This window comes from Denticeps clupeoides, chromosome 6 (assembly GCF_900700375.1).
Source record: "Denticeps clupeoides chromosome 6, fDenClu1.1, whole genome shotgun sequence".
NCBI classification, from domain to species: domain Eukaryota; kingdom Metazoa; phylum Chordata; class Actinopteri; order Clupeiformes; family Denticipitidae; genus Denticeps; species Denticeps clupeoides.
Window position 1 is genome coordinate 8,327,097 of NC_041712.1, and position 7,877 is coordinate 8,334,973.

Here is a 7,877-nt window from a genome sequence, read left to right on the forward strand (position 1 = left end):
AGGGTGATCCTCACTAAACACTGCAATACATCTCCAACATGGAACCATGGACCTGACTTCCACCAGCACTTTACAACTGCCGCACGTTACATACAAGTTCATCAAAACTAATTCAGAACTGTTTTATTGTTTGATTTTTTTTTAAAATAAATTAAAATGATCCAAGCACATTGAGAGTAAAATATGTGTGTGTGTGTGTGTGTGTGTGTGTGTTTTGGGAAACAAATGCCATCGCAGAAATGACATTGTAATAAAAGTTCGCCTTAATGCATTTTTTCCGAGCAAAACTATAAAATTTTGGTAATGTTTACAGTTTAGAAAAGTTTATATATATATATAAACTTTATATACTACTTTATATGCTTTTATATACTATATACTTTTCTGCGTCTGTCATGTGTATCTATGTGTGTATATATGTATGTGTCTGTGTGTTTGTGTACAAACATACATATGCACATTTGTATATTAGTTTAATACAATTATTAGTATTTTATTCACCACAAATCTGAGAACATTTACAAGTGTGTCTGGAGGTGCAGCCTGCTGGGGTGGGAAGGGGAAGAGTAACTCTTCACCGGATCCGGGTCTCGGTTCAGTTCGGGCCGTCTGGAGGAAACATTTTTAGCGATTTCTTCTCTCTGGTCTGATTTACACCATTAAATAAGGGTGGTTATTACAATAAATATATAAAACTACAATTAGACGACCACATTACTTAGTAAATTACCATCCATATCTATCCATGGATAGTTTTTATCCATTATAGTAAAAATCTACGTCCTTAGTTGACTATTTGTGTGAATAATTTGATGCACGTTTTAGGGTGTTTTGTGGCTGCACTGCTTTAATAAATAAATCATAAATCACCAAAAGTGACGCCTTTTTACTGTTGTAATGTTCAGTTTTTTACGACTATATCTTGTGCCTTTACTATTTCAGTTCGTTTGCACAGCTATTATTTTACGTGATACGTCCTCTTCTAAACAGCCGTCCGATACAGTCATCGTTAATTCGTTTGAATAAAATGCATAATAATATTAATAATTACAATTAATTGTGTTATTTATTGTGGTATGACATTTATTTTCAACTAATTTCTGAACCATTTTAGTTATTTTAACTTTTGCGCCGCAAAACTGCAACAATTACGTAAATACTTTTTCGTATACATCTAATAAAATACATACATCTAATAAAATCAAATAAAGCGCTTACCGCGTAATTAAAGCAGCTTCCTGCAGTCCGACAGTTAGGTAATAATAAGATCGCGGGTGTAAAATATATTTAGTATCTTTGTGACTCGCACCGCTGCAAATAAATGGATAAATGGATAAATGAATAAATGGATAAATGGATAAATGAATAAATGGATACATGGATAAATATATGCAGGGTGGCGTGTCCGGACGGTAAAACCCGGGCCGCGGGTCCGAGAAAAAAAAGAAGAAGCAGAAAACCGATATCCGAGGTGGACGGAGGGAGAAGGGATGAAGCGCAGATCGGTTTACTCCTCTTCATCTTTCTGTCTCCAGACGCGACCGTCAGACAAAAAAACATTTTCTGGGTTTGACGTCTGATGTCCGCGGATCCGTTTCATCCGCAGAAGCGGTTCCAGTTCTGACTAATCTCCAGTCAAAGAACGTCAAGTAGGAGATTATTTCTGTGTTAAAACTGCACCAAGAGCTTAAACTGAGAATAAAGTGCATAAACCAGTCAAGTAAATTTAAAAGAAAAAAATATATAATCAATCAAATGCTTAAAATGAATTTAAAAAGCAATGGAGTGCAATGGAGTAACACAACACACATTATTCTAAATACTTAAAAAATATATTTAACTTATTTAAATATTTACAAATCTGTAATGGACTTCATATATGTGTTTCACTCTGTGTGTGTGTGTGTGTGTGTGTGTGTGTGTATGTTGACTTGCTCTCTGTATAAATTTATGAGTATAGAACAATGAGGGTATGAGTGTGTATTGAAGTTTGCTCTATGTGTCTGAGTAAATTTATGACAATAGGACATAAAGAGTTTGTGTGTGTTTGTGTGTACGTATGTGTATCCGTCTGTGTGTGAGTGTGTGTGTACGTATGTGTATGCCTGTGTGCGTGAGTGTGTGTGAGTACGTATGCGTGTGTGTATGCGTGTGTGCGTGTATGTATGTGTATCCGTGTGTGTGTGTGTGTGTGTGAGTGTGTGTGTTGCAGGAAGATTAGAGGCAGCTGTGTGTAGTCGCTGCTGCAGGGTGTTTCCAGAAGGAAGGCAGGTTTGAGTTTCAGCTGCAGCAACACCGAGCCTGGAAGCTGCCAATTAATCCTAATCCACTCCTGCACGCTGATGAGGAAGGAGGAAGCTGAGACGAAGGCAGCGGCGTGCTCACAGTCCTGAGGAAGCTGCAAAGGGGGCGGGGCTTCCAGTTGATGACAAGATAACAACATTGATAATGAAAATTTGAACAGAATACCTTCTCCACCCAGTCAATTACCACCCAGACTAATCACCACTGGAATGTGTGTGTGTGAGTGTGTGTTCCACTTACTGTGTTGGTTTAAACATTGTTAAACTAGCCCCGCCAGCAGCCATTTAGCACCCTGATTTGGCAAAGCACCTAATTTGCTAACGCTTGTGCTGCAGCCGCGGTCACTGTATGGTCTGAGCCAGATCAGCCTCACCGCTAAAGACAGAAAGGTGCCAATCTCCCCCCTGCACGCCAACACGCCCATCTAATGGCTAAATGAACTGTCAAAGGGATTATGGGGAGGTGTGAGTGGGCCAGTGGACTTTGACGATTTTCTTATTCATTATTGTGGATTTTGTTGAATTGCTGCATGATGGCGACCGGGAGTCCCTGAGGGGCGAAAAAAAAAATTCTAATGAATTTTATCATTTGCATATAATCCAACTCTATAATCACATGCTGAACACACACATAAACACATACACATTATTTAACAGAGCCACCACCTAGAGAGAGAGAGAGAGAGAGAGAGAGAGAGAGTTTCTGTTTCAGCGTGAAATGCTGTGTACTTGCAAATATGTGTTTCAAGAATAAAGTTATAAAAATTCAATAAAAACAGAACAGTTGGGGACAAATTAAACAGAATAAGAGAGGACTGCGGCTAGTAAAATAACGAAGAGGTCAGAAAGCTGAAATGCACGCAAATATTAATGTTGGAGGAGAAGACAAGACACAGACAGACATCACTGGGCCGTAACTATGGATACTGCCGCACGGATCACCCTCTGTTGGGCTTTGGGATCCTGGACACAGCTGCTACCAAACCGTGAAGTATAAGGCTCTGTGTCTTTAGGATGTCTGGAGACACCGTGAACTTCCTCAGCTGTTTTTGACCATGAGAGGTCCCTCGAGATGTGGACACCCAGATATTTGAAGCTGCTCACCTTCTCCACTGGAGCACCGTTGATGTTGGGGGGCTTGTAGTGCGACCGCCGTCTGGTGCGGAAGTCCACCACCAGCGCCTGGGTCTTGTTGACATTCAGCTGAAGGTGGTTTTCCTGACACCATGATGTGAGGCTCTTCACCTCTTCCATGCAAGCCGTCTCCTCGTTATTAGAGATTAACCCCGTCACCGCCGTGTCGTCAGCAAACTTCACGAAGGTAAAAAGAGCCCAAGACATCCAGCAGTCAAACCTAGAATCTTCTGATCCCCAGTCAGATGCGTTATTGCCCTGCATATATGCCCTGTGCCTACATGCACAGAAACACACACACACACACACACACACACATACTGGAACCCTAAATGCGCTGCGGACAATGTCAACGTGTCGGGTTCACTGTTGTCTATGTGTTAGGATATTGAAGACATTCCCCGGTATATAAAGCAGGGCCAAGACTTCACGAAGACAAAGAAAACACACACACACAAACACACACACACACATCGTGTTGCCTAGCAACATCTGACTTGCCTTTCTGCAACACTAATCACTTTTTTAAAGCATGTACGTCCCACAATCATTATCCGGATTATCATGCCTGCACATCACATGACCATTCACACACACGCACGCACACACACACACACACACACACACACACACACACACACAAACACAGTGCACAAGCATGCTGGAGTAAACAGAAAGTTCATTGTCTGCTGTTATTTAATTGCTTTTGATTGCTTTGATCCAGGAAACACTTATACTAAGAATGAAAACCCGTACAGAGACCAGGGTGAGGATGTGTACGTCATCCTAAAAGCAGGGACATCAAGGTGACACTGTCTGGGGTAGAGCTTGCAGTCTGGATGAAATGACCACACAGTAGCTGTGTAGTTGTGTTGGTTTAATTCGTGATTGGGGATTATGCGTGGGTCGCAACGTAAACAGCGCGCCTTGCGCTCTGTTGCCCATATCTTACCATGCTGCAGCCTGTCCGGCCGATGCTCGCATTTGATAAGAATGTGATGCCTTTTTATTTTTTATCTAAACAGTCGGTGTAAAGTTGGACACATGCATCCCTCCATTTTCTTCTGTCGGTTCAGTCACAACATTTTGCTTTGTGCACTTGTGTTTTTTTACTTGCACTGGGTTATATCACTGGAGAACACTTATTATTAGGGTATACTTTCTTGGTTACGTGGCAGATGGTTGATTCTTAATATCAAACACAAACACGGGTTTTGCCCATCTGACCTCTAACTCTTAACCCTATTTTGAACCCCAAGGCTAATTCAGACTTTAAACCATGGGTCTTAAACTGCTTTCAGTCCGGAGCAGTACACCTGCTTCTGCTCACAACAGACTTGAGCAGAAAAACAGTCCCAAACCCGAAACATAACAAAGACATATACAAAAAAGCTGCCTGAGAATCCATGTTGTGCATCTGCATCAGTGTTTCCATCGTCATTCAGACAACTAAAATATGAATGTATGACTGATGCATGAATTTCTAACACACATCACTTTATAAGGAAGTGCATACAGGACTCCTTTGATGAATATTGGACCAGGGGCTGGGGGCTTGGCTCAAATGCAGACATTGAGAGGATTTAAAGCTTCAGGCTGTCCAGATGAGCGAGGCATGCGTTGCTTACAGCCTGCGATCATGCAGCCTCTTTTTACAGATTCCAGTGGTGGAGAAAAAAATCTGCCCATATCGTATTAAATCACTGCTATAAATACACACATTACTTTTAATAAGAAGTCTGTTGAGAATAGATGCAGGAATGTTTTTAAACTCAAATATGAAACAGCGAAGACAAAATACAAAATGTTACAAAGTGGAATTCAGCTGACCTTTTCCTTGAGGTTGTAAGGTCAGATGGAGAGGGAATAAAAGAGGATTGCTGCAGTTGTGAGTTGGACATATCTACATCAGCATGTAGAATTAGGATTAGAAAACACTTCAGTGTCCAGTTTGGGTACAGATGCACTGTGAAGTACAGCAGGGTGGACCAAAAATCCTGCTAAGGCACAACTCAGCCTGGTCTACAGCAAATTAACTCTTTGTGTACCTTAAATAATTTGCACTGGAATCCTCTAATTAAATGACTAATTAAAGGACCAAGGTCTGAGAATATGATCTAAAACATATTCCAGAAACCTGCATACACAACACTGTAGAAAAGATCACAGACTGCATTTTAAGGATAAATGTTTGCATGATTGTTTACACGGTTAACTTTTTCTAATAAAACTGCTTTTCATGTGCAATGCTCTTTAGGCTCTCTAAATTCTGTCGCTCTCTCTCTATCACTCTCTCACACACACACACACACACACACACACAGACACACACCATTCATCTTTTCTGTTTGATCACAGATGTACTAGAGGAACAGCACAGGAGCCAAACACTCATCTTCTGGATTACTGTCCTTGAAAAAATCATTCATCATACGCATGATTTTTAAACACATGTAAATGGAATATAATACTAGAGCTTTAAAGCCCAAATTCATGTGGAATGACCTCTGAAACCTCACTAGACCACAGTCCTTCACAAGGATATAATAATACTCTTAAATTAACCAAATTATACTCAATATATGGCAGCTATACCAGCATACTGCATGCCATATAATTCAAGACACTAGGGCTATCTCAGTACTAAAATTTCAAACTTGAAAATGATACCCAGGAAAATGCTTCTCCATGTAGTTTTCAATTCCGTGGGGAAGAAAATGAAACAATACAAGCAGCAACAACAATATCCAATATCCAGCAACAATTATGAGGGACAAATTCAAACCAGCAATAATGACAACAAATGCTTTTTAATCTGTCTGAGGTCTAGACATGAAAAATAAGAGTACTCAGGGTAAGGGTAAGGGTACTCAGCCACAGTCCTGAATGGTTTTTGTGCTTCAGGTGACTTGGCACTATATTCTGGTGGAGAACAAAGACTACTACTGGTTATTTTTGATTAATCTGTGACTGTGAAATATAATTATGTTAAATCAGCACCACCCACATAACACAAAATCAGGAATAATTTCATAAACGGTCATATAGAGTCATATGTACGAGTGTTAAACTAAATTATTTGATAAAAAAAAGAGTTGCAACATGTTTTGGGCTAGTAGATGATAAGATTGATTTTTTTTTAAACAGTCACATGGCTTTAACTAAGTCTGTTTATTACACATAAAGCTAGTCAAGTGAACATAATTGCTTAACCTCAATTTTTGCTTGGCTAGGCTTGCCAGCTAGCCACTGTACTTTATTAATTGCTTTACATGAAACATTATCCACAAAAGAATGCATTTGATTTTCCCCAATTGAAGAAAACTTGCAGCATGCACGAGAAGTTGTAACTATGACAAGAAGGTCAGATTGCCATGTATTCTTGTCATGGGCGCATAAAAGGATGCATGCACACAACTCCATGGAGCAAACTCATGGAGAAGGGGTTCAGTGAAACATATCCCAAGGTATGACAATCACTCCCGGACAGTTCGGGTCATGACAATTCTATTTTATTTTATTTTGAAATATTATTATCTCCATGTTTGTGCCTCTTTCTCACACTCCATCAAATTATGCTCACAAGCTGCATGCTGTGTTTTGATGACTTGTGATTACTTTTATTGCAGGTAGTTAAACAGTTAAAACGTGTGCTGGCTTGGCTAACATTTATGATAACTATTTAATAATTCGGTGTTGAAACTGGAGCATTACTGACTGTGTTGTGAACAATGTCACTGTTGCTATCAATACTGCTGCAGAAACTTCACAGAAACCTACTCATACACAGACTCCACCTTCTATTGCCTCCCACAGACAACATTTAGGCTTGATTCTCCACCCTCATTCCAGACAAGCCAACTTTTTACACAGTACTGGGTCACCCCATTAAGAAAGTTTCAGTTCACAAAACCACACCTCATTGGCATCCTCCTACCTTCAACGCACACACACACACACACACACACACACTGCCAACATGCCAATCCCCAGTTAAACAGTTGAAGGGCTGGGCCCAGAGTGCAGCATTTTATTATTAACGACAGTGTTTACTCATCAGACATTAAATAATGCAATTGGTCACAGTCCGGTACAGAAGTAGAATCATGCTGCAGAACTCCACAACCTGACAAGGATGTGGTGTTTGTGTAGAGGGGTGTGTGGGGGTAACATTCCCACACAATGGCAGCGGTCATAGACAGATCCTGCTGAAAAACAGGAAAACAAACTTGTCATGGCTAATTAATAGAAAATTTTAAATATAAGTGTTACTTATATAGAGTGGTTGTGTTCTGCACATACATAATGCCTAGTATTTCGAAATTGTGTTTCTGTCTCTCTCTCTCTCTCATGCAGAATCCTAGTAATAAACAGTTATATGCTCTACCCGGTGTGACATTCATGATTAAATTTAGAGGCAGGATTATCTCAACAGAGCTT

The 7,877-nt window shown here is 40.1% G+C and overlaps 1 long non-coding RNA gene across 1 annotated transcript; it reads right to left on the reverse strand.

Annotated features, from left to right (window-relative positions):
• Nucleotides 1-468: 468 nt before the first annotated feature.
• LOC114792777 (uncharacterized) lies at nt 469-5,544 on the reverse strand. The gene is made up of 2 exons (XR_003750155.1): nt 3,408-5,544; nt 469-2,853 (listed from the first exon to the last, which is right to left on the reverse strand). It is a non-coding gene; the product is annotated as an uncharacterized LOC114792777 (long non-coding RNA).
• Nucleotides 5,545-7,877: the final 2,333 nt, after the last annotated feature.